The sequence below is a fragment of the Orcinus orca genome, chromosome 5, assembly GCF_937001465.1.
Source record: "Orcinus orca chromosome 5, mOrcOrc1.1, whole genome shotgun sequence".
In the NCBI taxonomy this organism is placed as follows: Eukaryota; Metazoa; Chordata; class Mammalia; order Artiodactyla; family Delphinidae; genus Orcinus; species Orcinus orca.
Window position 1 is genome coordinate 2506611 of NC_064563.1, and position 18717 is coordinate 2525327.

The following is an 18717-nucleotide window of genomic DNA, read 5'->3' on the forward strand; positions in this document are numbered from 1 at the left end:
GGGGAAATGTAAGAGACTTTATTATGTATACTTCTATATATATTTTTGTTTTTCTTTGTAATGAGACTGCATTAGAATTTTATTTAGATCCCCCCGAGTTCTAATTTAAAAATAATAAAGTTTTTAATGAAAGTTAAATTAGTTAAAATGAAATTAACTTTTTAAATTGTAAAGTAATTCTGCAGTTAGCAGCGGCACAGGGAACAGAGAGGAATATATGGACTTAGGATATACTGCACATGTGGAATGAATAGATCTCAGTGATGTATCGGTCATCAGTGTATAGATCATGTATAGATGTACAGATCATCAGTGATGATGAATATCTCTCACGTGTGAGGGGGGAGGGAGAGAGGAGTTCCCTGTGATGTCTCAGTTTCTGGTTTTGGTGACTGTGGATCATAGACCTATTCACTACAGAAGAGGGTAGGCTGGTTAAAAAAACAAAAGACAATATCTGTTTTGAGCACCCTAAATCTGAGACGTCTATGCAGCCCTCGGGTGGATCTTGCCCATAAGCAACTGGGGACCCATAAATGGAGTTCAGTCAAGTGATTTGGGCCGGAGATTATATTTTGGGGTGGTCTGTATCTAGCTGATATTTAAGCAGCACAGGATGGCCAAGCGAAAATGAGTAGGGACGGATGAGAAGGCTGTGGTCATGAGACTTCTTTCACCTCTTTCTGTAAGAAGGAGTTTGGAGTACAGGACACAGAAGCAAAATGCTCTTACAGAGGCATCGTGATCTTTTTTCTTCTCTTCCTTGCAAGATCATCATTTTATACATCTAGCAGAATATTAAACTTTTTTTTTTTTGCTTGCGGTACGCGGGCCTCTCACCGCTGCGGCCTCTCCCGCCGCGGAGCGCACTCCAGACGCGCAGGCCCAGCGGCCGCGGCTCATGGGCCCAGCCGCTCGGCGGCATGCGGGATCTTCCCTGCCCGGGGCACAAACCCGCGTCCCCTTCATCGGCAGGTGGACTCCCAACCACTGCGCCACCAGGGAAGCCCATATTAAACTTTTTTAAAAAATTGTGGTCTGCTTTCTTACAAAGTTTAAGAAAACTTTTTTTTCTTAAGAAAAAAATAATAAAATAAACTTTGAACGCTTTTCTGTTTCTACACAGACTAATAGGAAACTTAGTGGCTGAGAAACATGTTCTTCTTCCTCTTTTTCTCTATAATTGCCTCAAGAGGACTCCTGATTCACCAGCCAGCCATTCAGAGATGGGTGTGGGTTCTGAGGCTGCGGGCATCTGAAGAGAGTCTTCCTCTTGACTGACCAGATATAAAATAAAATGTTGTTAATTTGTCATTTTACCTAGTTGACACAAATTTGTTGATTTATTTATTTTTTCTTCTCATTGAATTGATTGTAGCAACAGTTCATTATTCAGGAAATTTTCATTAAATTATCCGCAAGTTCAGGAGACTGGACTAGGCCTAGTATTTGAGTTTAAACAGTAGACAGTCATTGTCATTTTTATAGCTCTCAGAAGGGCCTTAAATATTTTTATATGTGTCTTACAACACTTTACAATAGACTAGTGAACAGCACTTTGAAATATAGTGTGGAATTTGCAGAATTCACTTATTTGATACATGTATTTTTATAAATGTATTAAAACAGCAAAATTTAATAATCTATCAGCTTAAATCATTAGTCTCTCAGGCCCAAAGAAACAATAGGGCTTTTCTCCTAGTTACCAAGAGGCGAAGTCTCTGTTGGGTTTAATTTTCTCAGCAAAAACTCATCAACACTGACATTTCCTGAAAGTTTCTTTTGTGTTGAGACACGGTCTAGGTGTGAGGATTTGTGATAATTAGTCAAGCAAAAAACAACTGAAGCTATTGTTCAGTATGTGTGACCAGAAAACCATGGGCTAAGGAGAAATGTGGCTAAATGATTATTTAAAATAAGAAATGTAATAGTGTCTCATAAGATCTTTGCAGGGACTATATCTTAACCCAAATGCAAGAATCCACTGCATGGATTTCCTGACACTGTTCCAGACAATCAGAATGTCAGAATAAACAACTGACTTCTCAGACAGACAGACACACTACACACACACACACACACACACAATATTTTGGCAGAAATGTGTGGTCTAACTCAGTCTCAGCTGATTTTTAAAATTGTTTCTGTCTAGAGCAATCTCATTTCAGTGGATGGACACTGACATGACCCATTACTATCAGAATGCCTACTCTATTCTCTGATTCTTGCCTTCCTATTTTCACATTTTCCTTTCTACATACATTTCAGCTTCTTTCCACTGGCTTTATAAATGAAACCATGCCACTTAAGTAAGAATATCCATTGAAAATTCTTAGTGCCGCTCACCTTCTGTGATGGCCCATACTCTGTCCGTGGAGTGTGTTTCTCCCAGGGTCACTCTCGCCTTTTGAGACAGTCCGCATTCTGTCTATGGAATGTGAATCTCTCTAAATAAATCCACTTCTTGCCTATCAAAAAAAAAAAAAAGAAAGAAAAGAAAATCCCTAATGCTGTAGAAATTTATGGAAATTTGATCCAAGTGTAGTTGAAGTCCCTAAAATTATAGCTAACCCACATCTCCCATGTCTAGAAGTCATCATTTTCTCTACTTTGTTTCCAAGAACTTTCTGAAGGCTTCTGTTACAGCCCTCACTTCTCTGTCAGGAGTTGGACCTTATAAACAAGTGACTCCTTTACATTAGTAAGTTGGTACATTTCAACAAACTCTTGCTGGACATGACTTAGTGCCAAGTACCAAAGGTAGAGAGATGACAAAATTGCATCTCTCAAGGACTATGGTTCAAGCTTGTTTGGCACCTGGAAGGAATTCAGTAAATGTAAATTATTTTCTCCTCAGATGCACTGTCTTAACTGCGTTGGACAAGAAGACTGTTAAATTGTGTTTTCAAATGATTATATTCTATCCAGATCAAAATATTTTTTAAGAAAATTTTTAGAAATTTTTAAAAATTTTTAAAAATTTTAAAATTTTAAAAATTTTAATTTAAAAATTAAAAAAATTTTTAAAAATTCAGAAAAAAATTTTTAAAAATTTCAGAAAATTTTCTGAAATATTTTTCAGAAAATGGAAATGTTAAAACACCTTGAAATATTCTGAGCCTTCTCTTTATTTAAAACAAAAATCTGTTAGAAGAAAACTTAAAACAGTGCCATATTTAGCAGCACATTAGATTACTAAATGCTAGCTCAAACACCAAAGAGGGATTAGCTAGAAAAGGGGGGAGATAAAGCAGGGTGTTTCTGGCATCACAGTGATGCCAAACTAAACGAAACATTGATTTTATTTGGGTAATATAGTCTCTACTATATGTACCTGGGTATCGTATTTTTCTGTAGCATATTTTCCTGTAGCATAACTTCCACCCCTGTATAAATAAGAGGGCTAAACTGGGTCATGTGGGCCCCAACAGGCCATAACTCAGCATATAGTTCAAACCGATATTCTTTATTTTTGTTTAACATTTATTAGTGAGGAGCTAAGTGTCCATTAATAAAATTGTATATATTCAAAATAAGGCATTTATTATATGTACTAATATAATACAAGGCTGTGATTCATTTGAAATTACCTTTTATGTCACCATATTTTGGTACTTGTAACTGATTACAGATGGTCATTTTCACTCACTATGGACAGACATACCTTACAGGCATAAAGCAACAAAATATCTTCTGAAATACTCTCATGAAGGTTAAATGCTTGCCACTTTTCTGCAGTTCCTGTTCTCACTCCAGTTGTCTTTTTTGTAATGCATATGAAATGGCTTGACATTTAGCTATTAGGATACATCACTCTTCATCATGCTGGAATGACATCTCCCATCATGCTTTGGTTTCTGCTTGACTGTACCAACTTTTCCAGCAGAGCTAACTTCAGTTCAGGGCTGGTGATTTCTGCTTTGTTTTTATTTTGTTTCATTTTCCTGTTGCTGTTACTTTGTGTTATTTTTTAGTTTTCTTCCCTCCTTATCTTTCTTTATTCACCTAAGAAGGTGGGCATCTCTGAGAGAGAAGACTATATTTACACTTTGCCCATTATAGACAACATTGTGTGTGGAGATCTGAGCTGCCTGAAGTCATTTTCCTGATTAATTTCAGTGCTGGTTCAGACCCCATAACACGGATCCTTCAGGTGGCTGACATCCAACTCCCCAATTCATTGCTGGGATAGTCATCAAAAGAAGAATGAAAAAAACTAGGTTTAATGAGCTGTTGAGGTAAGATTGCGGGTTCCCTAGGAAGACATTAATAGAAAAGATTATCCAGAAGTCATTTAATATTAATATTTAATTTATTACAATTAATTAAATATTCTAGTTTTTTTTGTTTTAAGTTCTACTTACGAATCTTTTTATTTTACTTATAAATTTAGCAAAATCTAACACAGTTTTAAAGGGACTTCAACTAATATTCTGTCCTATTTAAAACTTCAAATTTTTAACTCTTTTGAATATTTTAAACTCAATTTATAAATTTAATACATTAAATTTCTTTTTTAAGAACTTCAAATACTTGACATGTGAAAAATCTTCTCAAGCACCTAAATCACTCCTTTTTCAAATCCAGAAATTAAACTTATAAAAATAGAAATTTTAAATTTGTATTAAACAGTCTCACATTGCATGGTGAAACTTCAATCTCAAATCACTCATTTAAATCAATTGCTATTGCACATTGAAATCATAAAGCTGATACGTTACTCTCAAAGACAAAATTGTTTTAAATATTACAAACTCTTAAGATGTCAAGCACATATTTAATACACAATATTAATACCATAATTCTCTTAAGTATGCCTACATTTATTTCCAAATTTTCTCAATGCTAAAAGATTCTTATTTGCTAACAAGAGTTATATTATCTAAACAATTTTGAAGTCACTGTCTCAACTAGTAAAGGTTACATAAGAACTAGAGAGGGCTTCCCTGGTGGTGCAGTAGTTGAGAGTCTGCCCGCTGATGCAGGGCACACGGGTTCGCGCCCCGGTCCGGGAAGATCCCACATGCCGCGGAGTGGCTGGGCCCATGAGCCATGGCCACTGAGCCTGCGCGTCCGGAGCCTGTGCTCCACAACGGGAGAGGCCACAACAGTCAGAGGCCCGCGTACCACAAAAAAAACAAAAAACAAAAAACAACTAGAGATACTGTCTAGGACCTTGATTAAAATTTATTTCCATGCTTTTTATGATCACTGTGGGGGAGACTTTAAGAGTTTAACAAGGCAAATGGCCTACTACCTTGAGTGGGAGTTCTATCAGTATCTTATTCTCTTGTCTATTCAAGAAAATTTGTAATGCATGCTATCTTAACCTTGATTGGATTCAACTGCTTGCTTTTATTCTGAATTATTTTCATCATCTTCCTAGCTATTAGGGCTACACAGCTCATAGTGAACCCACATATCTGCAGAGTCAGATATGCCATTATAATGGTACGACCAAAAAGGATTGGGATGCACAGTCTGTAAAAAGATAGAGAAAAGAACTTAGGAAAGTAAGGGATCAAAATCGAATTAATAGTGTGCTCCGGAGATGTTTTTACTGTGTTGAGCTCAGAAGCATTGCCATGTACTGAGAATCCATCCTCTTTCATTCATACAAACATTCAATGAGCTTACTAATATCTACCATTGTCCACGCTCTAGAGCTAAGAACGGAAGAAACCGGCAAAAGAAACTGATCCTTTAAACATCTATTACGCCCTAGACGTTTGATCTGCACCCAACAGCTCAGAGAAGTCGGAAACGGCAGTTGTATTTTACAGATGAGGAAAATGAGGCTCTGAGGGGATAAGAAAAGTTTCCATTTTCCATATTGACACAGCTAGTAAATGGCCAAAACCAATTACAAACCTAGTAATGGCTGAATCCTACAGACCTTGCCTCCAGAGAGGAGCTGATCATTTAGGAAAGGGAGTGGAGGTGCAAAAGGAAGTGAATAGAAATAACAGATCCAGGAAAATGGAATGCTAAATGCTTATAGAACTTGATAGTTCACGCTGGAATTCAGATTGAGAAGTGTGTGTGTGTGGGTGTGTGTGCAAGTGTGTGCATGTGTGCTGAAATGAGGATGTTGGTGATGGGAGTGGACACAGTGACAAAATCTTCTTAAAGCCGGCCTCTGTCTCTAAAATGAATTTCAGAATGTTTACCACCAAAGAGCAATACAAAGTGAGTATGAAAGAGATAGACATATAGCACTCAGATAAACTGATTTTTTTTAAGTTACTACATATGACCCTCAATGTCTTAGGGCAAGCATTAAACTATTTCATACTACTGCCTCAAAGGAGGGTTGTTTTCCTGACAAATCATATTAGATGTATGACTGTGCATTAACCTCTTAGCCTTTTCTCATATTGTGTCTGGAAGAGTCTCACCCTGACTACTATCATAGGAAATTCTCTAACCATGGGGTAGCAGCTGCCTGGATTGCAGGAAGAAGTACCTTGCCCCTTGCTGCACTTCTTCGTACACTCTTAAAAGACGACAAACACCATCAGCTCAAACTCAATCTCAAGTGGGCTCCTCCCCTACATTTCAAATTTATTCTCTCAACTCCTTGCTTTTCTACATCACCTTTTTATGCCCCCATCGACATTATCATGTGCTTCCTTCTGACTACATCATTGTTGCACTTTCCCGGTAAGGAGAAGGTGAAAGTCTAATGAATTAATAATGCTAAGTATTAGCTAAGAGCTTCTGTTGAAAGAATGTGTTTGGGGTTTTAATTTGCATGACCGGTGTGGTCACTGATTTGTTGAAACAGGGTCAACCAGGCTCACCCGCATTCCTGTCACAATCTCTCTGCTCTGCCTCATTTTCTAATATGTCAACCTGGAAACTACCTCATTTACCAAAGTTCTGCTATTTACAAGCTGGCTTTCAGCTAAAAATCTATTTTATTCAGAAAAGCTATATAGCATCATGATTAAACTGGAAACCAGAGTCCTCTGAAACTAGAGTCCCTGAGTCCAGAATCCATGGTCATCATTTCCTAGTTCTGTGACCTCATGCAAATCTTTTCACCTCTTTGTGCCTTAGTTTCACACTGTCAGATGGGAACACCTCACAACATCTACCTCATAAGTTTCCCTGAGGATTACACGAGCAATTCTATCTAAAGCATTTGGAAGCATTCCAAGTGCATAACTAGTGCTAGATAAATGTTTGTGATCAGTCCTACTTTATTAGAGCAAGAGCTGACATGGGTTGAGCACAGAATGTAAACTTCAGGCTGAAAGACTGTTGCAGTGGATTTTCCATTGGCCCAGCTCTCTAGACCCCGAGGCCATGATTAAATGAGGTTCAGCTGTGGATTCAATTGCACTCCATTAGAATGAAAAATGTGCAGGAATTATTTGCATTTGGCCTGAATCCCCACATCCTTCTAACCGTGCCCCTTTTCTATGCTCTGAGCTCTCGACTCAAAAAGTAAAAACCAACGACCACAGGAGCAACCAAAGTCAGCTGTGTCCAAGGAAAGAATAGGAGTTAAGTGGCCAAAGGACAGGAGCTGAATGACCAGAAATGATCACGATTTGGTCTTCTGAATACCATGTTCTGAGGCCCAGAGAGATGGTACTGGGTAGCATTTTCTTGATGGTTTGCTGGGAAGTTGAGCCAATGATGCTAGCTACTCTAGACACAGGTTTCTTTGGAATTGAGTCTTTATAGCATTAACCACGTTCTAAATTGTGAATTATCCAGAATCAGCTGGTTATGGGTAAGTATACAATAAACACCCTTGTTCTCTGAGGGCTGGGTCTAATATTTCTGCTCCTTTCTGAGGTTTGACCACGTGGGAGGTTTGGGGATGGGAATGCAGGGGTGCCATCTGCCAGCCCCTCTCTCTTTCATTCTTCTTTGGTGGGGTTTTCCATCGTGTTTCATGTTGCATCTGCTTGGTGGGTGAACAGTGATCCCAGCCAATACCTCACCACTCTGTCACAAATGCCACCCTCATTAGCAAGTTTAGCAGACAAGCACTACTGTTCTAGGGCCAGGAGTCCATGCTTTATCATCCTGATTTACACAGATGGCATGTGGGCACAGATTCAACAGTTTTGAGTTAGAATAGAACAGACACATCATCTCTACTAGACTATTCAGAAGAACTTTCTTTAAGGATGAACATGGTTTACAATCTGTGCTAGCAATACTGTAGCCACTAACCACATGTGGCACTTTAAAGTTCACTAGTGTTACTGAGAAAGTGAATCTTAATTTAATTCACATACTTGGGGACTATTGTATTGGACGACTCAGAAGTCTTTACCTATTTTACAGAGGAGAAAGCTAAGGCCCAGAGAGAGGTAAGGTGAGTTGCCTAAGGTCACACAGTTGGTACAAAGCAGAGCTGGGATTAGAAATTGGGTTCATGCACTTCCAGTTTAATGCTTTCCCCATTTTATCATCCTGAAGCCATGAACACTGTTTTGCTGGCCTCTGCGTACTTTCTTTTGAGAACATTAGTATTCATTGAAAGATTCATTTTAAAACACTGGAAATTGGCACTCAAGCAGAGTGTAGCTAAGGGCTCCAGTCCAAGATTTTCTGCTGCTGAGTGGAGAAATGTAAAACAAACAAATAAATAATTTTAAAAAAGATTCCTTCCTGTGATTAGACACACATCCACCATAAGGTGGAAAACTTCTCAGTTACTGAGCTCTCTGGGACGCTAAAACCATCGCTCAGAGCTCTTGCTTGTGAAACATGAGCCTCTGCATCGTCCTGGCAAGTTGATCAGAACTGCAAGTCACCAGAGTAATCTCAGTTTACACCGTTTCCCCCTTGCTCATTGTTCATTTGATGACATAGTACAGAGTCCCTACCCCAAAATCAAACGTATCTCCACACTTTCTCTTTTCCTTGCATAATCTTTTCTTCCTGGGAAAATCTTAGAGGCAAACATTTCTTTTCCTCTGCATACAGTAAGTTCTTGGTAATGCATTTTTAATACTAAACTTATATGATTATTCTACATAGGTTTTCCATCTCTTTCTGGGAATCAGGGATGCACAGGGAATAGTAAATATGCTGCGAGGAGTTTCTCTCTCAACAAACAGTTCCTTAGCATCATAATAGACTCATTAAGTCATCATCTTGTGCCAAATGGGATGTTCTGCAAAGGTCAATATGCGGGGAACCCTTGTCCAATGGGCATAAAATTTTAGTTATGAAGATGAATAAGTTCTGGAGATGTGCTGTGCAAATAGTACTTGTAGTTAATACTATATCATGCACTCAAAAATGTAAGAGGGTAGATCTCATGTTAAGTTTTCTTATCTCCCCTACACACAAAACAAAGGGACACAAGGAAACCTTGGAGGGGATGGTTATGTCTATTACCTTGATTGTGGTCATGCTTTCACAGCTGGGTGTATGTATATGTCCAAACTGTGTACATTAAATCCAATACACATTATCATCAAATTGTATGCATTAAATATGCTCAGCTTTTCATACATCAATTTACCATAAAAAAGTATTTTTAAAAAAGAATCTGAAAAGAATGAGACAAAGCAGTGACCCACAGTTGGAAGGAAACAGAGTCTCTCTTCAGTTAAAAAGATGCAGCAAGTTTCTGTCCCCCTTAGTTGTGAAGGGTAAAAGGCTCCTCTCAAAGATAAATATTTATATATGTGAATCTATGTTTCTTGAAAAGTCAGGCCAGGAGTTTTCTTCCTACTTACAATCATCTCAAGTGCAGACATAAATAAAGAAGCTGTCGATGAAGGGGTGAGTGGATGATCCCATAGCTCCAACCTATGGGATCAGTGGGCCAGTGATGACTCACTTCTCCATGAACCAAGAGACTTGATGAAATAGATTCAGTGCTGAACTTAATGGGATGCTGTGCACTCAGACAGTGAACCAGAAGGCTGAGGAGGTTCTGGATAATGTCCACATGGATAAGCAATGAAAATAATAGTGGAGCAACTAGCTGTGGGTTACAAAACATTATGGTCAATGCGAGGTACACGTTAGGTCCAGAGATTTCTGAAGCCGAGTAGGTACTGCAGATTTGGAATCAATCAGGCTTGGGTTTGAACACCTCCTGGGTAATCCTGGGCAAGTTGCTGACTTTTCAAAGCCTCTATTTTCCATCTTTCAACTGCAGATAACAGGATTCAATTTGAAAGGTTCTTATAAAATATAGATACAAATATAGATGTACAGATATAACAGGATAGAACTTGACATGTCATCATCAAAACATGGGCCACAGTTGCAAGGTAGCAATATCTCTGAATATAATTTTTCCTAAAATTAGTAACTAGCCTATTTTGAAACTGTATAACGTTCACTGGCATTTATTCAAAATCAGGGCCTCGTCTACTTGTTTCCCAAGAACTTTCCAGCCTGTGGTTGAATAAGAGGAAAGTAACCATGACATTCAAATTCAGATTCCCCTAGCTTTTGCCCTTTTGTTCAGGCCCTGAGACGTAAAGGTTTCTAGAGCCCTCTGGGGAAAGCCATGCTCTCCGGAAGAAGCCTGCACACCCAGGCATCTTCTGGAATCTGCCATCTACACCAAACTCAGGAGGGCTCAGAATGACATGACTGACGTGACATGGCAGGGCTCAAGCTTTCTCTAATACATGGATAAAAATAGTATTTCACTTCCCATCAAAGTCGCTTGAATGAAAAATAACCAAACAGTCAAATCATTTTGGAATTTAGTTTTACAAATGACGCACTTCTTTCCTCATCTGTTGGGCTTCCCCGAGGGGTGACACTGTCTCCTGTTAGAATGACTCCCTGTCTAACATCATATGACATCACTTAGATGCAGAACCTAAAAAGATGATACAAATGAACTTATTTGTATTTGTCTGTAGAAACAGACTCTCAGACTTCAAACTTATGGTTACCAAAGGGGAAAGGTTGGGGGAGGGTTAAATTAGGAGTTTGGGATCGACATATATAATACACACTACTCTATATAAAAGAGATAACCAACAAGGACCCGATGTATAGCACAGGGAACTCTACTCAATATTCTGTAATGACCTATATGGGAAAAGAATCTGAAAAAGAATGAATATATGTATATGTATAACTGAATCACTTTGTTGTACACCAGCAACTAATAAAACATTGTTGATCAACTATACTCCAATATAAAATAAAAATTAAATTGAAAACAAAAACAAAACAATGACATAAAGAGAATCACCCCCTGTCTGTTCTATAGCAGTAGGGGAAGATGTGTTTGTTCTTTTGTGTTACGCGCTGTTGGGGCCTCACATTGTGTTGCTCGGGTCACAGGGCTTCTCAGAAAACAGTCATCCCTACACAGGGCTCTGATGTAACTCCATGGTCCCTGGTGCTGCAGGGCCACTACACATACATGTGATTTAATGCACAGTCCTAGAGGTTCCATTCACACATCACCCTGCCCAACTCTGCAGCACGCTCTGGCACAAGGGTGGGTGGACAGCAAGCTCACCACTCCTTTCCAGGATCTGTTCCCTGTACCTGTACACAAACCTTCAGAACAGTCTCTTCTGAGTAGAAATCAGCCCATGTAAATAGATGCTCAAGGACATCTGACACCCTCACTGCATCAGTGAACACAGAAATATCTCACTACCTTCCACTGCCAGCAAGGGCTGTGAAACAAATGCTCTCCCCTGCCACCCAAAGAGAGACATCAGTGGAATGTACCTTGTACACATGCCTTGTTTTGCCAACATAATGTGTTCAGAATTTGGAAACTGAATTTCTTAAAGCAAGGCTTAATTTTTACATTTTCACCTGTACTCACAACTCACTATTTTCTTATTCCATACGCATTTATGTTACCTGTCTGGCCTTTGAAAGCCTTAGTGTCTCCCACACACACACATACCATCCTTTTCTCCCTGGCATTTGGGAGTAAGGGACTTGGGCTTTGGTTTGCACTGTAACATTCTATAAAATGTTCACGTAACATGTGATCAAGGTTCTCGTTCTAAAAGTTTAAACTTTTAGCAACTTGTCCTTTGGAAATTTTCTTTTCATGTTCAGCACTGAGTTTATACTCAAAAAAGTCGCCCTGCAAAGAGATTGAGAATTTACCAGAATTTTCCAATCCCCTATAGCATCAGAGTGTAGAATAATCATAATGAATTTTTTAAATAAAGCTACTCTTTACTCTGTACTTATTAAGAAAGAAAAATAATAGCTAAAATATATTAAATACATAATGTATGTCAGATCATTTATTATCATATTTAATCTATGAAGTAATCCTATAAATACAATCTTGTCCCCATTTTATATGAAAGTAGTCTAATGAACAGAGTTTATGAATTCACCTAAGTCCACACATTAAATGAAAGATCACACAGCCTCATTAGACAGCCTAATTCTAGAATCCATAATTTTAATACTAATAGGCATCAGACCCTATTTTTATATCAGGCCATTTATCTTCAGGATAATCCTATAAGGTTCATAGTACTGCACTCATTTTATATGTTAGGAAACTAAAGCTTAGGAAAATTAAACAATGTATCCAAATTATATATCTATATATATATATATCACACATAGAGTGTTAACCAGTATTGAAGCCTAAGTCTGCTTGATTCCAAAGTTTGTGCTCTTAATCACAACGATATATCCCTTCTTTAATCTCTAGTCCTCTGAAGTTTCGATTTCAAGTCTGCCGTTAACTTGAAAGACATTAACAAGACATGAGGGACTGGGCTTCCTGTCTCATCTAGAATCTGCTCTGACATATAGAACCAAAAGAGAAAAGTATATTTCTTTGCTCTGCCTTCACAAAACCATTCCACTGAACATGGGGCTATGGAGGGGTGCCTCTAAAGGACAGTGAAAGAATAAGTGCATGAAGGATATTTTCTCTTATTCACGCCCCACTGAGCTGTACAGTAGGGAAAGCAATCTATTCAGAGTATAACAGACCTGGGTGTGAATCTCATCGTCAACACTTACCAGCCGTGTCACGCTGGGAAAATTTTCCAACCTCTCTAAACTTCAGGTTCTGTATCGACAATAATGCTTTGTAACCAAACTCAGTTACAACAATGGGTATGTATTCCCGTGTTTGTAGTCGATAGATCCACTGCAGATTGGCCGATTTGGAGTGGCTCTGCTTCAAGGGGTGAGCTGGGCTTGTCTCCTCGCTGTGGATTAAACTCAGTCCTCTACATGGGCTAATTCTGTGGCCTGGGTGGAAGGCACAGGAGATACGTGGGGGAAGCTCTTCACACAACAGAAGAAGCCCGGAAGGTGTGCCCAACATGGCAAGCTAGATCCCTGCCTTTGTTTACCTCATAGACACTAAGCAATTCTATTGGTCAAAGCAAGTCACATGACCAAACCCAACATCAAGAAAGACGAGAAATATACAAGGAAGCCTTAAATATTTGACTGATAATTGAAACGATCGTGATTTCCTTTTACATGAACTGGGAATAGGAATTAATTTCAAGAGATGACATAATAGAGTGGTTTATAAGGTACGAAGAACCGTCCAAGAGTAAAGTATTGTAATTATCTTTTTCAAAGAGAAGCACTGATAATCAGCAGAATGTGTTTCTATTTTGAGAGAAGTTGATATTTTGCAAAACAATTTGCCAGCTCTTGCCCAGGGGATGACAGCTGCCGAGCCCTTTAAAGTAACCACTGAAAATGTCATTTACGGACAATAGGCTCTTTCTGCCAAGCTTGGCATTTTGATAGTTATTTTAATGTCTTGGGCAATTAAGTGCTGGCATTAAATACGCGTACATTTCAGTGACATGGCTAGGTGATGTGAGATTTTAAATTAACATTAGTTTAGGAGGCAGGGAGTCAAATCTGACAAAAGCATACGAGTACATGGAAACAGCTGAAAGATTAAGACTTACAATCAAATGAACTAAATCAAGTCTTAGTAGGGAAGATAGAGTGAGTGGGGATAATTCACTCCTTTTTCCACGGATCAAGTACCAAGGGCTCTTTTCTGTGTTCCAGACCAAATTCTTCAAACTGTCATCCTGCTGGATTATGATATATGTCAACTGAAAAAAAATGGCTCATCAGGTGAGGATTCTGTTGACAGCCCGCTCAATGTGCTGTTGTTTTTGATTAGGCCCTGTTGATAATCTAAAATTCTCCGGATTTGGAGTCTAAATCCAGCGCTGAACATGAAAATTCTCTGAATTGTAACAGGGAAGAGCCAATTCTGACTACACGGTGCATCTGTTTCTTTTACTTTAACCTTTTCTTCCTGTTGCTTTTGTTGGCTAAAAGGATATTGTCTATACGTAATGGCCTGCCTGCGGGAACCCCGCCCCTCTCCCTGAATGTTAAACCAAAGTGCCTTTGTTCAGGGAAACATCCTGACCCTGTCCACCTGGGGATGGCTGCCCCTCCCTGAGGCTGGCCATTCCAGGGGATATTTTGCAAAACTTAGGGTCTTTTTATTTACTTCCTCATCTCCTCCCCCTCTTTGTGCTATAAAAGGAGCTGGCATCCAAACCCTGACAAGATGGTACTCTAGGACACGAGTCCACCATCCTCTCAGTCTGCAGGCTCCGAATAACGTCACTATTTCTTGCCTCAACACCACGTCCTGTCATGCGGCGAGCAGAGTGAGCTTGCTCGGTAACGGAATCACCTGTCTTACTAGTCTATTACGATCCAGGAAATGTTTCCCTTGTTGCTTCTTCCCATATCTAGAGTTGTACTATTACAATTATTCTATTTAGAGTTATTTATATGATCGACTGCCTCAAGATGTTTAGCCCTCATTAATTTTGTTGGAGGCCTGGTTACACATTGGGTAACACAAGAGACGGCAATCTTATGAAACAGACAGCATGTAAATAATACAGCTAGTCATATTAATAAAGTCTTAAACAGGGATTTAAGCCATGAGCTTCAGGAACCAAACCAACTCCCTAAACAATCACCAAGACTAGGAAGTGAAACACTTAAGGCAGAAATCTGATTTTTTCATGTGTCTTTAAATGTGTAATCTTAGAAGTTTCTTCTGATATGAAAATGTAGCATTCAGGTTGAATTCTAGTGCAGGTGCCTCCTTGAGATGCTGTAAAGTTATGGAGGGCCATGTGACTTTGTAACCCAGCCTTCTTCATCATAGAGACCTCAGAGTTCAGTAGACTAATAGCCTGTTTAACTATCATTTAAGGCCTTTTTTTTTTTTTTTTTTTTGCAAGAATAAGGTGGTAGACTGTTGTTAGAATAACATTTGGCTGGCTCTCTTGTCTTGTCTACAATAAGGTGTCTCTGCCTCTCAAATTTCTTCTAAGACTCAAACAATGATTTATATGTAGTCCCTCAAGATCCTAGACCTGAAAAACTACAAGTCCTCCAGCAGAAGGTCCCCAGAAGGGCAAAATATGGTTAACACTGTTAATTTTATAAATCGTAATTCTAAAATAATTGTGTTTGCAAAATAGGAAACTTTCCCAACGTTAATTAAAATATTTTTATTGGGCTTCCCTGGTGGCGCAGTGGTTGAGAGTCCGCCTGCCAATGCGGGGGACGCGGGTTCGTGCCCCGGTCTGGGAGGATCCCACATGCCGCGGAGCGACTGGGCCTGTGAGCCATGGCCGCTGAGCCTGCGCGTCCGGAGCCTGTGCTCCGCAACGGGAGAGGCCACAGCAGTGAGAGGCCCGCGTACTGCAAAAAAAAAATATATATATATATACATATATATATATATATTTTTTTTTATTATTAACTTTTGGCAGGAAACTGCTATTCTTAACTTGAGGACAACAGATTTAGAAGAAAGGTTTGGAAATATTAAACAAAAATGTACTTTACCAAAAACAACAACAACAGCAACTACAGACTTTATGACTATATAAAACTTGCATACCTATAGCACTAAATTGACTACAATCCCAGAAAAAAGAACTCTATTTTTCTCTCAACTTCATAATAGAGATATTACATATTTAAAAACTGATTTTTAAAAATAACACCTCTTTTCACCTTTTCCGAATATGTTGTCAAATCTGAATTCCATGGTTCTTTTTCATTCTCATCAGGGTGCTGTGATGTAGTACTCTTGGTTGAGGTTGTTAGTCACTGACAACAGAATTGACTATAGCTATTAACTATAGCTATTAATCAGACGGAGATGTGATTTGATTCAAGCAGTTCACAGGGGTTCGGTCTTAGATGTTACTAGGTGAAGAACAATGAAGCCAGATGCAATGAAGCTCTTCACTAGGAACATCAGTACTGACATCCCCTACCAGATGCCAGGGCAGAGCCACCCTAGCATATATGCCATATGCCTAGACCTCAGAACACACCCTACGGTCCAGAATAACTATAGCCCTGCTTGCCAAAACTTGGATCTTCTCAATGTGGGGCACGGCTTCGATTTTCTCCCTTCCCCGCTAAGACATGTGGGATTGTGTCTGTGTGGTGCAAGTTAGTTTACTTGTGGATTTCTATCTTCATAATAGTTTTGTTTTGTTTTGGGCCGTACTGTGAGGCATGCGGGATCTTAGTTTCCCCGACCAGGGATCGAGCCCCTGCCTCCTGTAGTGGAAGCGTGGAGTCCTAACCACTGGACCACCAGGGAATTCCCTGACAGTTTTAAAATATAATTTTTAGTGTGACAGTTTCTATAGCTCAGGAAGGCGAGCTAGAATCTGTTGAGTCAAGCAATCTATAGTATGTACCGTAAGCATTAGACTTTCTTCTTTGGAGATTTTTTTTTCTCCCTACATGTGACGTAGGGGCATGTATGGGGCATTGTGTACTTTTGCCAAGATGGAAGGTCAGTAATAGAAATTACATGGACCCTGGGCACCCTGGACCTCTGCAAGGCTCACAGTGATTCTGTAGCATCTCTGTGAAACTTAGAGACTTACTGCTGCCCCAGGCTGGGTGATTTTATTTTCAGTTCAGTGCAGCATTATGTTTATCTCAGGCCTGAGTTTCAGAAATCAGAAGAAGACGAGTTTTGATCCCGAATATTATGGAATCTCTGTGTCATAGCGTGGTTGAGTATAGCAGCCCTTGGAAGCTGGTGTTATCTTTTTCCCTCTGATCTCTTGTCACCAGTGAGGACAGGAATCAAGCATGAACTTTGTCAGGAGGAATGGAGGCCATACGTTGTATTAATACATATTCATTGAGCACACGTACATTTACAAAGCACTTCTTCGTACATTCTTAAAAGTCTTGGAAGTCAAGCAATTGCAAGGCAAAGAAGGCATGATTATCTTCATTTTAAAGACAGAGAAAGTTCAGCTTAAGTTGAGTTATCCAAGTTCATAGAGCTAGCAAATAGCAAAACTAGAACTCGAATCCGTATCTTCTAATTACAAGCCTACTGTTCTTTGGACCACTCACATTTGCATTTTTTGGAAGAGAAGGGTTAGCACCTGAAATACTCATATGTAGTGTTCTATGGGCTGGGCACCATCTCAGACACTTTCATTTGTTATCCCACATTTCTTCCAAACAATCCCCTGGGGTAGGTGTTATTACAGGTAAGGGCACAGGCTCAGAACTGCATCCCACAGGCAATAAATTCTAGAGTCTGTGGAAAGGGGGCTGGCTGTGCTGTGTCTATCAGACTCAGCACCCAGTCCCTTGAAGAGGTCTCATAGATAACTCCTTTCTTTGCTGAAATTTCCTGCCCCACTGATTTCTGGAAACTGGTGTCTGTATCTCAAGGTACGCAAGGAACAGAGTTATCATGAGGCTTTTCCCCTGCGTGCTACAACATTCTACTCACAACTCAGGCCCAATGTTCTCAGCGTCCCTGCTACTGATCAAGTGTGTCACTAAGTTGCTTGATTGTAAGAGTGGAGGGATAAGCTAGAACTTATTGTTTGGGAACAGTATAATTAAAATACGGTTGATACCTGTGTATCCTCCAATATCTCAGTTTGGGGAGTTGCTCACTAAGTTTAAAATTTACCATTTGAGGGCTTCCCTGGTGGCGCAGTGGTTGGGAGTCCGCCTGCTGGTGCAGGGGACACGGGTTCGTGCCCCGGTCCGGGAAGATCCCACATGCCGCGGAGCGGCTGGGCCCGTGAGCCATGGCCGCTGAGCCTGCGCGTCCCGAGCCTGTGCTCCGCAACGGGAGAGGCCACAACAGTGAGAGGCCCGCGTACCGCAAAAAAAGAAATGAAGTGCTGTTATATGCTACAAATGGATGAAATTTGGAAACATGATGCCCTGTGAAAGAAGCCGGACACACACAAAACACCTATTGTATGATGTCATTTATATGAAATATCCAAAGCAGGCAAACCCAGAGAGACAGAATGTAGTTGAGTAGTTGCCAGAGGTTAGGGGGAACAGCAATGGAGAATGATGGCAAATGGATATGGGGCTTATTAGAATGCTCTAGAATTAGAGAGTGGTGATAAATATACAACACTGTGAGAATATTAAAAACCGTCACATTCTACCCAATAAAATGATAAACTTTATGGTCTGTGATTATATCTCAATAAAGCTGTTATTTAAAAAAAATAAACGCTGCATACAAAAACACTCAGTCACTTTATCATACAGAATTCATCAAGCATGTGGCTATAAGCGTCTTGTAGCATTTAAGAGCTTTTCAGCATCACGTTGGATGTATAGCGTTCTTTCTAGAGAAACCTACATTTAAGTCTTCGGAGAGTGAAGTAAAAATAAACTCGTGAAAAAATACGCTTTGGAAAAACAAATCTGTGTATTTCTTTTAATGTGTTT

The 18717-nt window shown here is 39.5% G+C and overlaps 1 long non-coding RNA gene across 1 annotated transcript; it reads right to left on the reverse strand.

Annotated features, from left to right (window-relative positions):
• Nucleotides 1-1376: 1376 nt before the first annotated feature.
• LOC125964471 (uncharacterized) lies at nucleotides 1377-13230 on the reverse strand. The gene is made up of 3 exons (XR_007477520.1): nucleotides 12967-13230; nucleotides 2347-2468; nucleotides 1377-1442 (listed from the first exon to the last, which is right to left on the reverse strand). It is a non-coding gene; the product is annotated as an uncharacterized LOC125964471 (long non-coding RNA).
• Between the last annotated feature and the right edge of the window lie 5487 nt (nucleotides 13231-18717).